We start from the raw sequence: 15,125 nt of genomic DNA on the forward strand, positions 1-15,125 counted from the left end.
TGGTGGGGGGAGTGGGTGAGGGGTTTTTGTAGATTTTATTTTATTTTGTCTATTTTTGTTGTCAGTGGTGGGGCTACATCTCAACCAAAGAAAAAGGTTTTTTTTTGAAACTGACAGAAGAAAAAGGTTACCCTAGCAACATTTTCAGTGGTATTTTTGAATTTTTATAGTGGGAGCCTGTTCGCATATTGCATTTTCTCCTTTCCTGTAAGATGTATTTATATAGTATGAAAAGTCTTTAGAAAGTTGTGCTTGATTTTTCTTATTGTGCATTGGTATCAAGTGAACAAAATCAACATCACAAAAAAAATGAAATAGAATATTTTTTCTAACTTCAGTTGATGAGTTTTGTTACTTAGAATTACAGAAATCCAGCGGCGGCGTATGCTCACTGTGTCCTTTTCATCACCAACATCACTTACACCAATGCAGTTAGGCACCACCTACATCATGTTATCCTTTTCTAAGGTTCTGTGCAACTACCACCCCATCATTGCAGCTCTTTCGGTGCCACAAGCACTCGCTATTGCCACCAGAACTCCCATGATTCCGTCTTGTTTGTCGTGCGTGCAAATGGCCCTCCTTGTTGACCATAAGTACTGTTGCATTATCATGTTCTTTTAATGGGGTTTGGGTTTGCATTTCTATCTGTCCATTGTTTCAAAATATAGATATTTCAATTTAAAATGTGTAATTCTAATATTCATTACATGACATCGGGACCTCTAAAGATAAAAGATATCCTTGTAGCGGGGAATCTGCCCACCCGAATTCAAATCTTCAACTCGGCATGGTACTTATATTTCTTTCAGCTATTTAATTTTTAGTGATAGAATATATACCCCTTCGTACCCGGCACCCGTGACTTTGTCACTTAATATGTACCAAACTAGTGCCTCATAGATATTCATAGAGATAGGTGTATGTGCATGTATTTATAGGAACGAGTAGGTGTCCATATTTGCATTGTGTTTTGAAAGAAAATAAATTGAAAGAGAGAGAGAGTAATAAATTCATATTTGAGGGTAGAAGAATTTGAATTTCAAAGTGCTTTCATTATGAGGCTGAATTGAGAAGAAGCCATTATCCTGCCACATCAGTTTGGATTGAGGCTCGAGAAGCATGAGCCTAGCGAAACATCCTTTTCGCCATGACGTGTGTTGCTCGGGTCGATCGCTCGCCGAAAATGTGCGCAGCCAAGTTCACTAGATTTTTCAAGCCAAGCTTTTGGCTGAGATCCATCGACGAGGCTGGTGATCTCCCAACATCGCTATCTCGCGAGGTGCCATGTCAAGCTAATTTTCCGCAGCCTACTATTGTCCTTTTCTCCAAAAATTTCTGGTGGTAGCTAGCAGTGCTTTGGTTGCAGGTTGCAGGCTTGCAGCTGGTGGTGGCCCACGTCAACAATTTTTTTAAATAAGAAGAAGCTATGTGCACGGAACAATTTTTTTTTCCTTTCAAAAAAAAAAAATCTTTGCCCCGATGCTTTCCGGTCCGAAACCAAACCAAAGCATTCTTTTTTCCGGCTGGGTGCTCGACAGCCGACGGGCCGGGCTCCCTTTTTCTTTTCTTTTCTTGGGAACACCACGCTACGGCAGCGCCTGGCGCCTGTCCCTCTCGTGGACCTCGTGGCTGGCGTGGTCCGTGCGCGTGGGCTGGGCCGGGCCCACGGGGCGCCGCAGTTGGCTTCTACCTACCCGCGGCGAATCGTGTCCGTTAGCGAGGAAACCAACCAAGGGTGAGTGGTTCAGGTTCTTCACGGTGGGGTAAGGGCAAGACCAATATAACCAATGCTTGAGCAGCATGGGAGAGGTAGTGTGCGGGGAGAGAGATTAATGTTTGTTTATTTTTTAAGGCAACCCATATGTATATACGTAGTTTTTGCTAAGGACTACCCTATGGACTGGTTGCACAATGTATAAGGGTAGGTTGAATGCATTGTTTATTGCCTATGGATTGCTTTTGTCGCCCTTATGCATTCAAATGCCAATCACTTCGGCAAGTGTCTACTGTGTGTTTCATGCTCGATTCGATCCGTGCTATGCGACCATCATCACTAATATTGAATCTTTGTATATGGCAGATTTTTAAAGAATACTCTTTCCGTTCCAAATTGTAGGTCATTTTAGCTTTTTTAGGTTCATATATATTATTATGCATCTAGATATAGTGTATGACTAGATGCATAATAGTATATATGAACTCAAAACAACTTACAATTTTGATGAGCAATAATTTGCCATCTGCTGCACTATAATGCACTCGTACATCAATATTTTTCATGTGGGGCCTAGCTGGAGAAAAAAACATCATGGCAGCTCAACCGTGACCCGTGAGTCACATTTTGTTTTCTCTGAAATTATGAGCGTGGTTGGTTAGGCTCCAAAACTTACGCTGCCAAATCTAGGGCATGCCAAAACGTGGGCATGATAACTTTTTTTTTTGCCAAAACCTGGGCAAGAAAGCACTTGATTGGGTGCTAAAATGTGATAGTCAATTTTTTTTTTTGACTTTCAACCAAACGAGTGCAAAGTTTAAGGGCTTGCCCTAATTTTGGCTGGGCAAATATGTACCCTCGTGGTTGACGAACCGCCAGCAGCAGGTGCCACACCAATGGCTAACATTTGTGATTTGTTCAATGCCCAGCCCAATTGCCAATCTAATCAATCGAAATGTGACGATAATGACAAGCTACCAGTACATGGTTCCCTCCAAACTCCAAAGACAAACACATGGAACTGTACATTACTACTACTATACATCGACCACGCGCACACGCACGCCACTACGCACTACTATACTACACTAAATTTTCGAGCGTATTACATACATGAGCTCCCTGTTTCCTTTCTGATGATGTAAAAGCTTCCCTTTTTATCCATGTGGAGTGGTGGGCACACCAAGCTCAGTTGTTCTCGCATGTCGATTTCCAAAGCCATCTCCATGGCCGCTGAAAAAAAAATATTGCACCCATAAAGAGATATGGGTGCTCGCACACCAGAAGAAAGATCAGTGAAATGCCAACCAAAAGCGCTGGACCGAAACTGGCAGCCTAGGTGTCAGACCAATGATAATAGAGAGGCAAAGGGGTGCATTGAGCCAAAGCCTAAGTGAGAGCACAATTCGTTAGGCACCTGCAGGCCAGGCCAGCGCAATCCACAGTCCAATTGCTATACCTGGGCCGATCATGAAGCACAACAGGGTGCAAATGCAGCTCAACCCCGACTTGTGCTAAGATGTCGAGGAGCTCCGAATTGGATGCAAACGTAGGACCTATGTTGTCACGTCGTACTGGAGGGCAGCTATATTGCACTAGTCTAAGGCCTGGATTATTAACTACTAATATGACAAAAAAAAACTACTAATATGACAAGCTGGCTCTAGAGGCCAACAAAACTAGCATGACGAACATCCTTAACATTTCGCCTCAGGCCTGGATTATTAGCAAAAACCATGTCCCAGTGACTATATTTGCAGGCAGGGTGCTAGATTCTCAATTATGTATCCCGTAAAGCTGGGCGGGAACAAAATAGGCTGGTTAAGCTGAAATCTGTGAACCAGTGCGTCTAAACCAAATGAACAAAGATAATATTCCCCAATCACAGTAACTGTCTAAATGGATGTTGCAGGTGTAAGTTGACAACAGAAGAAAAAATCAGCCTACATGAATGTTACCTGTGCGGTAATCTGAGCTCACCAAAAACTTCAGAAGGATGTGATCAAATGGCACATGACATATAGCTATACTCTACACACTAATTTTCACCTGATTCACTGTTATTTATCATGGGGAACCACTTCGCTTTGTGCTTTTCAGTAAGCTAGGTTAGAACTCTCAAGTAAACATAAGCTACCTATGCAAACAAAAATTGTAGAAAAATAATTTCCAAATCCGTTAGAAGGTTATATTAATGTACAAGGAAGGATAGTACACTGACCACCATGGTTCAATAGTAAAAGACGAACACTTTTGAAGGCCCTCCACAAAATTTAGTCACTTAGGTACAACAAGCTGACTGCCATCAAGCTTCCTTATCTTGAAGCAGCCACAGCTTAGCTGCAGATGTGTCATACAACAATCGAGTGAGTTTAACAAACTCTCCCAGCTCTTGGGTGGTATAATGAAGTAATTATTACCAGGTGCAATACATAACAGGAACAGATCACCAGCTAATGAGTCAAATGGCAAAAAAGCAATTTCCCAGGCAAGGCTACTAAAAACCTGCGTGCAGGGGCATCAAGCAACAAGTAAACTACATTGCTCAAGAACACAAGAACCCTGAGCATTTTTGTTAGCACCAAGCACCATGTATTCGCATGCATGAATTCAACTTAAACCATGGTCACGCATATGCTCAAAATGCTCAGTCACGTATAACGATTTCAGAGTGGAAAGACTTTTATTTAAGTACTAGCCCACTTGACTAGGAAGGATACAGAACTATTAGAGATTGTATAGCTGATTTATGCTTTCCATGTGTACTTGATTGTATTCTCTGTATACCAAGCTACATTGGCTATATATATTAAAGGTCAACCCCGTGTGGTGTTCCCTGAATCCTATCTCTCTACATGGTATTAAGAGATCGGGATCAATTTGTCCCACGCCTTTCCTTCCGCTCCTTTCTACCCTAAACCGCGTTGCGACTCCATTGCGACGCGTCCTCCCCTCCCCGTGCGCCGTCCTCTTGGCGGCGTCCCTCCCTTCCTCTCCCCGACGTCCATGTCTCAAGCCTCCACTGCCGAATCCGCCATGTCCAGCACCATGCCTGCCCTCGGCGCTGGCACCATGCCTGCCCTCGGCGCTGGCACCCTGCTCGCCATGGGCGCCGGCACCGCGCCGGCCACGGGCGCTGGCACTCAACCTGTGCTCGGCTCCGAATCCTCCCCTGCGATAGGTGACGACACGACGCAGGGCAGTGGCGGTGGCTTCATCCTCTACGCCACGCCGCCGGCTATCATCCACCCCTATGTCACTGTCTGCGTCAAATCTCATGTCCCCGTGACCCTGACGATGAAGAACTCCACCTACTCCAAGTGGGCCTCTTTCAAGTCGATGTGCGGCAAATTCGGCCTCACATCGCACATCGACGGCACGGCAGCGCCTCGTCCCGATGACCCCGACCGGGATCAAGCGGATTGCTGCATTCGCTCTTGGATTTTTAGCTCCGTCGATGACTCCGTCCTCGACCTCGCCATGGACGACAATGAGCAGATCGTCCGGGCCCTCTGGCCCGCCATTGAAGGCCTCTTCCGTGCCAACAAGCAATCCTGAGTGATCTTCCAAAGCCACGACTTTCACTCCATGATGCAGAGGGACTCCTCCATCTTGGAGTACTGCCAGCGCATGAAGACCCTCGCCGACGCCCTCCACGACGTCGGCCACCCTGTCCAGGACTCCCAATTGGTGCTGAACCTCCTCCGCGGCCTCAATCTGCGCTACTCCAACACCGCCGATGACATCGCCAACTCCACCGCCGGCTTCCTGACCTTTACTCAAGCCCGCGACATGCTCGTCTTGAAGAAACTTCACCTTGCCAACGAGGAGATGGTCACCAATACCACCGCTCTCCTTGCGGGGACCAGCTCATCGTCTTCCTCCTACACCAGCCTGGGCGGGTGTCGTTCCACCTCTAGCTCTGTCCAGACCGGCGGCGGCGGCGGCTTCCATCAGAAGAAGGGCAGCGGCGGTAGCAAGAAGAAGTGGAAGGGGAAGTAGGCCGACAGCAGCTTCCAGTCGCCTGCCAGCGGCGGCCAGCAGGCCAGCGGCCCACCTCGACCGACTGGCCCATGGATGTGCTTCAGTCCAGGGACCGGCCAATATGGCAACATGGGCCACCAATAGGCCGGCGGCCAGTATGGCTCTGGTGGAGGTGGGGGCTAGCGTGCGTCCACTGCAGGGCTCCTTGGGCCGCCTCCTCAGGCCCACATGGCCTTTGCTCCTCTCCAGGTGTCCCCTCCGACCCAAATATGGGATCAGGCCGGGCTTGTTGCTACCCTCAACCAGATGGCGATGCAGAACAACGGCTGGGTCGTAGATTCAAGAGCTTACGGCCACATGGCGTCCTCGGATGGTATTCTCCTCTCCTGCCTACACTCCTCTCACTCCTTCATCACAGTAGACAATGGTCAAACCCTACCCATCTCGTGCTGTGGCAACTCTACCCTTTCCACCCATACATCGCAATTTCACCTTAATAACATTCTTATTGTTCCATCCTTAATTCGTAACCTGAGTTTCATTCGTCAGTTTACTAGGAACAATAATTGCACTATAGAATTTGACACTCTTGGTTTTCCTGTCAAGGATATTCCGACCAGATGCGTGATTCTTCCCTGCAATAGTGCCGACAATCTTTACACCATCCCTCCAGCCACCAGCACCATGGCTCCTCACACCGGTCTCGCCATCTCCTCCAACCTGTGGCACCTTCGTCTCAGTCATCCTGGTCCCGCCGCCATTGACACACTTAGAAATAATTCCTCCATTATTATTTGTAATAAAGGGACTCATACCTTATGTCATTCGTGTCAGTTAGGCAAACATGTGCGGTTACCATCTTCATCCTCTAGTTCACGCAGAACTACTCCCTTTGAACTAGTGCATTGTGATGTTTGGACTTCCCCATCGCTAGCATCTCTGGTTACCACTACTACCTTGTTATTCTGGACGACTACTCACATTTTTGTTGGACCTTTCCCCTGGTTCACAAATCCGATGTTCCCACACACATTGTTAATTTCTGTGCCTATGCCCAAACATAATTTAGCCTACCCATTCGGAGCATCCAAGTAGATAACGGGACCGAGTTTGTCAACAAGACTCTCATGTCCTTCTTGACCTCTCGAGGTGTTCACTTGCACCCCTCGTGTCCCTACACCTCTCCACAAAATGGGAAAGCTAAACGTGTCCTCTACACCTTAAACAATGTGACCTGCCCCTGCTGATTCACTCCAACATGGCCGCCACCTATTGGGCTAAGGCCCTAGCTACTGCTACCTATCTCCGCAATAGGCGACCATGCTTCGCCATCTAGAATGTCATCTCTTTCCGCCTCCTCCATGCGCAGCCCCCCGAGTACTCACACATGCGCTTCTTTGGATGTTTATGCTATCCTAACATCTCTACCACGGCACGCCACAAACTTGCCCCTCGCTCTACCACTTGTGTCTTCCTAGGTTACCCGTCCTCTCACAAGGGGTATCGCTGCCTCGACTTGTCCACTCGCCGAGTTATCATTTACCGGCATGTTGTCTTTGACGAGTCCTCTTTTCCTTTTTCTCCCCACCCTACTCCTCTGTCCCAGCTTGACTTCCTCTTGTCAAGCCCCTCCAGCCTTCCTGCTGCTGCTGCCACGATCGCTCTGTCCCCGGACGTTGAGCAGCTGCGGCCCTCACCCGCTATTTTGCAAGATGTCACCGACGACGACCCCGCCATCCTGTTATGCGGCCCGATCGTGCGCCCAGCGCCCTTGGCCGCACCGCTCCAGCCCTGACCAGGCAGGTCCGTGGCCGGGCTCGGCAACCCAGCTTCTGCTCTGAGCTCCTCCACGTCTCCCAGTGGTGTGGCCTCCTCCCGCGGAGGGTCTGCTCCCTCCCCTGGGGCGCACTGGCCGGTGCTCCCACCCCTACGGCGCAACTTCCACCTCATCTACGACCGTCGTCCGCATCAGGCGGCTCTTGCTCCTCCGCCTGTGGCACCAGCAGACGCCAATCCCTCCGTCGGTGCCTGTTCCAGCACCGGCTCCAGCTCTTACACCATACCGCCTCGTCACTCATTCTGCAACTGGGGCCATCCAGCGGGTGCAATATAGGAACCTCACGGCCACAGCCTTCTTGACATCGCCTTCGCCGCTCCCGACGAACTACCGCAGCGGGTTGGCCGATGAGTTTCAGGCTCTCATCAACAACGATACTTGGCGTCTCGTTCCGCGGCCCCCTAGCGTCAATGTTGTGATGGGCAAGTGGATCTTCAAGCACAAGTTCCACTTCAATGGGTCACTTGCCCGACACAAGGCACGCTGGGTGGTTCGCGGCTTCTCCCAGTGACACAGCATCGACTACGATGAGACATTCAGCCCGGTTGTCAAATCGGCGATGATACGGACTGTCCTCAGTATCGCCACCTCCCGTGCCTGGCCGATCCACCAGTTGGACGTGAAGAATACATTTCTTCACGGCCACCTCAAGGAGACCATCTCCTGCCAGCAGCCTCCCAACTTTGTCGACCCCACCGCCCCTGACCATGTTTGTTTGTTACAGAAATCCTTGTATGGCCTCAAGTAGGCCCCACGGGCGTGGTACCAGCGGTTCGCCTCCTTCATACACCAACTCGGGTTCGCCGCCTCCACCTTCGACATCTCCCTCTTTGTTTACAAAGAGTCTTTGTTTATAAAGAGGGTACGAGTATTGCCTACCTGCTACTCTACGTCGATGACATCATCCTCACCGCCTCGTCCTCAACACTACTCCAGTACATCATGGCCTATCTTCACTCTGAGTTCGCCATGACGGACCTCGGTGATCTCCACCACTTCCTCATCATCTTCGTCACGCGCTCCGCCTATGGCCTGGTCCTGTCTCAGCGACAGTACGCCCTGGATCTTCTCCAATGCACCGGCATGGCTGAGTGTCACTCTACGGCGACTCCTGTTGACACTCATGCCAAGCTCTCGGCGAACGACGGCGCCAAGCTCAAGGATGGCTCTGAGTACAGTAGCCTTGTAGGGGCTCCTCAGTACCTCACCCTGACTAGACCCGACCTGATGTATGCAGTCCAGCAGGTGTGTCTCTTCATGCATGATCCACGCGAGCCCCATCTCACGCTGATCAAGCGCATCCTGTGCTACGTGAAGGGCACCCTCTCCTCCGAGCTCCACATCAGCGCCGGTCCTGTATAGTCCCTGACCGCTTACTCTGATGCGGACTGGGATGGTTGCCCGAACTCTCGACGCTCTACCTCAGGCTTCTGCGTCTACCTCGGGGACAATCTGGTGTCTTGGTCCTCCAAGCGCCAAACCACAGTGTCTCGGTCCAGCAGTGAGGCTAAGTACCAGGCTGTGGCCTATGCTATTGCCGAGTGTTGTTGGCTTTGCCAGCTTTTTCAGGAGCTCCACGTCCCTCTTGCTTCGGCCACAATTGTCTACTGCAACAATGTGAGCGCTGTCTACATGGCAGCCAACCCGGTCCATCACCGGCACATGAAGAATATTGAGATTGACATCCACTTTGTCCGCGAGAAGGTCGCCTTGGGATAGGTCTGGGTCCTCCATGTCTCGTCTTCCCATCAGTTCACGGACATCATGATGAAAGGCCTACTAGTTCAGCTGTTCACTGACTTTAGGTCCAGTCTTTGCGTCCGAGATCCTCCCGCTGCGACTTCGGGTGGGTATTGGAGATTGTATAGCTGATTTATGCTTTCCATGTATACTTGATTGTATTTTCCTTGTATATCAAGCCAATATATATATATATATATATATATATATATATATATATATATATATATATATATATATATATATATATATATATATATACACACCCCTCATTAGGGTGTGTGGTGTTTCCCTCAATCCTATCTCTACAAGAACAAGAATCTAATATTTATTTCTAAGGATTCAACATCTACATCTGCATGATGAATAGCAAGGAATCTACCATAGTTTCTCTCTTTGATGCCAAAATTAACAACATTAAGATTTAAACTATCAGGCAGATGTTAGATCCACACATTAAGTTCAAGTTCCAAATTTTTTTTATGGGCATATCTCACAATTAATCCACCTATATATCTTGGTAGTGAGAATAATTGCAGAAAAGCGCTCTGATCTTGGATATGAAATGTCACTGATCTCTTGCAGTTGAGATGGCAAGGAGAAAAACATCCATGCAAGAAATATCTCGCTCAGCTCAGTTTTCTCATCATTTCTTTCAATCGTTTTCCTTTTCAACTTATTATTTAGAATTTGACATGGAAGCAGATCCTCTAAAATTTAAATGCTAGACACATCAAAATGAAAGATGTCACATTAATATTAAGTCTGTTCACCTAAATAGTCTTAAGAGATCACACATTTTATACAAATATGACTGATCTTTCAGGAACAAAGATAAGTTCCATGAACATTAGGTTATAGTCAACAATACATCACTTGTAGCAATTGGCTTTTGAACATATTACTTTCCAAGTTGTATTAATGTCCATTGATTTCCTGGTGATTTGGTGAAAAGCGAAAGACATCCTTCCCCTGCGCTTCTTTCGTCTCTTGCAAACAAAATGCAAAGATCAAAAGAAAAGGCACGAGGAGCATAAAGAATAACAATAATGATGATGCTTCATTTTAATCCAATGCTCTGAACATTGTTTACAACGTACCAATCTGGAATATTTGACATACAAAAGTTTGAATTCCAAATGTGAAACTGGTGTAACCAAATAAAAGCCAACGCACCACACATTTTGAAGTAGGCAGATTATATTTGCTTTTAGGATCAATCTGGATGGAGTGTTAATTCCTGTGACAAAATTTCTATGATGGCCCATAAGGAGAAACTTTATCCACTTAAACTGGCACCAAGCCTGCTAAAGAACACTATGAGTTGCTGCTAGACACCGAGAAGATGTGATACTTAATGTCCATGGCACATCTCACCTCAGAAGAGATCTGATCTCACTGATCCAGGGTGAAGTATAACAGTTTACTAGTAGGAACCCAAGCAAGTGGTTCTAGTTCAGCCAAAAAGTCTACGGTTGCCTATGTTCCCTTGTAGTTCTTTCAAATGTTGCTCTTCTAGAGGGTCAGGACTCTTCAGGTACCGTTTGATATGCCCGTGTATTTTACTAAAATTATATGAAATCAATTTTTGCTGTATGAAATAGAACCATGTAACATTACGTCAAAGTGGAAAACGTGACTTAAAATTACCCGTCCAGTTCATTAAGTGTAGGGAATGTTGGCATGAAATCCTTGGATTTAGGAAGAGGAACTTCAGAGAACCATTTGTGCTTCAGAGCATCATCTATCGATATATGCTGTATGAGAGAAACAAGTGCGCTCAAACAAGTATGCATGATGAGAATACAACACATGATTAAATGCCAATTGGAGATTATGAATTGGACCTTATCAGGGTCATAAGTTAGCAGATTGTTCAACAGATCAAAACCAACTTCAGACAGGATCTGTCGTCCAGAAAAAGATGCAGCTGGGAACTTATCCCTTAACCTGTTATACCTGAGAAGACCAAAAAATCGATACTGTCAAACAAAAAATGCACACAGCAAAATATCAATAAAAGAAAAAAAGTACAAATGTAGAGACACTTACGGTTGTTTGACAAAATTAACTTTCACACCGGGTAATTTGGCATAGCCAGGCCAAATCTTCTCATTAGGTGTGCCAAGTTTTCTAAATATCTGCCAAAGAAGTAGCTTCAACATGAGATACCAACAAACAAAAGTTATATCAAGAGCTGCAGGATTATAGGAGATCAGGACAAATTAAATACCTTATCTAGCTATTCATACTCTATTTTTTCATTGAATAATGGTTTTTTGTCCAGAAGCTCCGCCATTATACAACCCACGGACCACATATCAATAGCTGTAGAATACTCCTTCGTTCCTAGCAATAGTTCTGGGGCCTTGTAGCCACAAGGAGCAATAAAGGTGAGTCCTTGGTTGACCAAACAAAACTCTCAATGAATAACTTTAGAAGAAAATCAAAACACCGATGAGGAATCTGATGTTGGCCGATGACCTACCTGTACCACAAAGTCACAACTAGTTGAGTATAAGGTTTTAGTGGGCTCCCATATTGATGAGAAAGTACAAAATCACAAATTTTCAACTCACCGCGGTTATTTAACAAAAGATTTGAGGTCTTCAGATCCCTGAAGTAATGGTGGGTGCATATCAGCAACACAATAGCAGATTCTACATATGCAAACAAAAATAAAGGTAAACAATAATTACCTATGAAGTACCCAATTGTCATGTAGATACTTTAGACCCTCTAACAGTTGAAGCATCAAACATTTGACCTCATTTTGGGTATATGGCTGTTTCATTGTCTCCATGACACCTTTTAGGTCATGTTCCATGTACTCCATAACCATAAAAATGCTATCTAGACTACTTCCAACTACTACTTCCTTAACATCCACAATCGAAGGATGGTGGAAAGACAAGAGGATATTTATTTCCCTTAGAGAGGTTAATGCAAAACCTTCTCGCTCCTTCTCCATCTTACCTTCTTCAGCGCAACAATTTCATTTGTCTTCTTATCCCTTGCTCTATATACAACACCATATGTGCCCTCATTAATTTTGTTGAGCCTCTCAAACTCATCAACACTTCTGCAACCTTGAAGCATATTGATACACCTATGTGGTGCCTTCACTGGTTTAGGGGTTTCAGGTCTGCGCGCTTCATCCTCTGAGTCAGTATCTGACATTCTATTTCGTGCATCACTGTCAGTAGCCTGCCCCCTGTCGACATCAATATAGTCATCTTCATCTACACCAAAATCTTCTTTCTCATCATTACCCATTCTCCCTGAGTTAGATGACCTAGACATGGTCCTTCCTCTATATATATCACTGACCACAACCTCACCAAGTTCTGGGCTTGCCCTTTTCCACTGGCTCGGCACAGAGGAGTCTGCAGGTGATGCGCTTTTCTTCTTCATTGGTGCCGCACCATCTTTCTCATCGTCATTAGCATCAACCCATCTTGAAGCTGATATATTCCTTGCTGTTAGATACTCCTTTTCCTCCTCTGCCACCTTATTCTCCTCATGTTCCAGCAGCTCAGCACTCTCTGTACCTACAGTAGGCTCCACATCCATAGGTGACTTCTCCCCAGCTAATCTCACTGGGACATGATCTTTCGGAGGCAACGGCGAAGGCGGAGGGAGCTCAGCGGGCACATATTCTACCACTTTCTTGCCCCTTCCTGCATCAGAATGTGGTGGCTTTAGGCTATCCCTGTCCCAAATTATAGGTGAGAATTTCCTCTTCTTGCTCAGCGACAAGGCCGCTGCACCTACCGCTGTAGACTTGCCCTCCCTGCTAGAACTGGGAATGCCATTCTCCCTCCTTCCTCCATGCGGCCTCCCACTGGAGTCATCAGACGCACTGCCGCTCAGCACCTCGCCAGGCTCACGGTCACCAAGCCTACTTACAAGGTGTCTCCTAGGTGGGGGTGAGCGGCGGCGATCGTGGCCGTTGGCGACGTCCTTGCCACCCTTGCTGCGGCTGCCGTCGGGGCGGCGACCGCCAAGATGGTGGTGCTGCTGCTCCTTGCTCCTAGCCTCCCTATCGACCTCCCGTTCCCTCGTCTCGTAGTCCATGTACCCTTCGTGGCGCCCAGCGGCCATAGGCGAATTGAACGAGCCCCACGCGAGATTCTGCGGCAAACCCTAGGTCCGTACCGAAACCTGGCAAATTCTAGCGCGGTTCAGACTTCATACTAGGATGGGGCTCGGATCTGACAGATCGAGCAGACTCGTGGGCGCCGGGCGTCGGCCGCGCACGGAGGAGGATGCGAGAAGTGTATGGCGACGCCACGCCTCCCGCCCCCGACACCGCCGCCCACTCCCTCGCCCCCGCGTCACAGCCAGCCAAATAGCTACAGGAGCAACAAGCGCGCACCGCAGCAGGCCTTGCGTCGGGGCAGGAAGCCAGTGGAGAGCCCTGCCGGACCCGCAGCCGTCGCGCGCGATGAGCAGCGAGAAGCGGCAGCAGTGGCGGCGAGAAGTGAGAGAAAGGAACGAGGGGAGCTAGTACTGCGAGGGGTACTTCGCAAAAGCGTCTGAGAGGGTTTTTTTTCAAAATATCCTGAATTTATCTTCTTCACGTTGAAATAGATTTTATGTAAGGGGTCCATATGTAAAAGTGTTGAACGTGATTGCTTTGCTTCCTTTTCTTGGCAAACTGAAAAGAACATTATATATCCTAGTCTAATTTGCACTTGCAAATTTTACTCTTTAATTAATCTGAACAAATGTGCTATGCACTGTCCCTGTGCACCGAGCATTCAAATGTCAATCACTTCGACTAGTGTTTATCGTCCTCAATTCGATCCATACTTATGTGACCATTCGCTGTTAGCTAGGGGTGGCAGAGGGCCCTCTAATTTAGCTTAGCAAATTTAAGAATCGAGCTCAATAAGGGTCGGATCGTAATATTATATGATTTTAAACTAGATAGGGCTGAATTGGATCGTGAAGGCATTAAGATCAAATGTGACGTAATATTATATGATTTTGAACTAGGTTGAATCGGGCTCAATACTGGTAGCCCGGTACTGGATCTCCACATGTGACAGATTTTTAAGAATATTTAGTTAATTTTGTGATGCGGCTTTTCTTTTGAGGAGCGATAATTTCTCATATATATGTTGCTCTGCACTCGTATATCCATATTTCCACGTGGACACTAGCTGAGAAAAAACATAATGGGACACTTTCTAATATGATGGTGAATAATGGATATTATGCCACACTGTAATTTTTTCGTTACCATACGAGACACAAGTTCCGTAGTGGCACTGGCCGAGGGAGGGCCAGCTTGGGTCAAGAACAGATGTCGGGCTGGGCCGGGATGGGCTGGGAAAAGGAACGGGGGTGGCGGGAGAATATATAGGCTTTTCCCCTTGTGCCAGGGTGCGTAAACACATCTCCATCAATCAGGGTAGGCTGTTGAATTGAATTGAATTTCATTTGTTGGAAAATAGCCTGGCGACTGAGTAGTAGTACTACCTGGTATACTGACAGATTTTTGGCATGTCGAGGTGAATGGAAGTGGAGACCGGGACCGGAGGGACCGCCGCGCCGGCAGATTCGGCAGCAGCGCCGGCCCGGGGCACCGCAGCTTTTGGCCTCCTCCGGCCGACCTGGGTGCTGAGAAAAAGGGACAATGTGGCAATGTATAGTAAAATCCGATCCAGATGTGCCAGCGAATTTTCAGAGGCTCTTGGATCTGGTGAATTCTTCCTTTTTATGGTTTATCTGTACTTTTATCCTTTTTGGAGGAAATTGGATTGCCTTTTGATAGAGAAAGAAAGAGAGAAGATCTTTTTGGCACGGCACGCGCAGGTCCACACTCTGCCACCGCCGGTG

At 47.1% G+C, this 15,125-nt stretch overlaps 1 pseudogene; it reads right to left on the reverse strand.

The window, feature by feature from the left end:
* Nucleotides 1-10,734: 10,734 nt before the first annotated feature.
* LOC101786632 lies at nt 10,735-13,382 on the reverse strand (annotated as a pseudogene).
* Nucleotides 13,383-15,125: the final 1,743 nt, after the last annotated feature.

The sequence above is a fragment of the Setaria italica genome, chromosome VI (genome assembly GCF_000263155.2).
Source record: "Setaria italica strain Yugu1 chromosome VI, Setaria_italica_v2.0, whole genome shotgun sequence".
NCBI lineage: Eukaryota > Viridiplantae > Streptophyta > Magnoliopsida > Poales > Poaceae > Setaria > Setaria italica.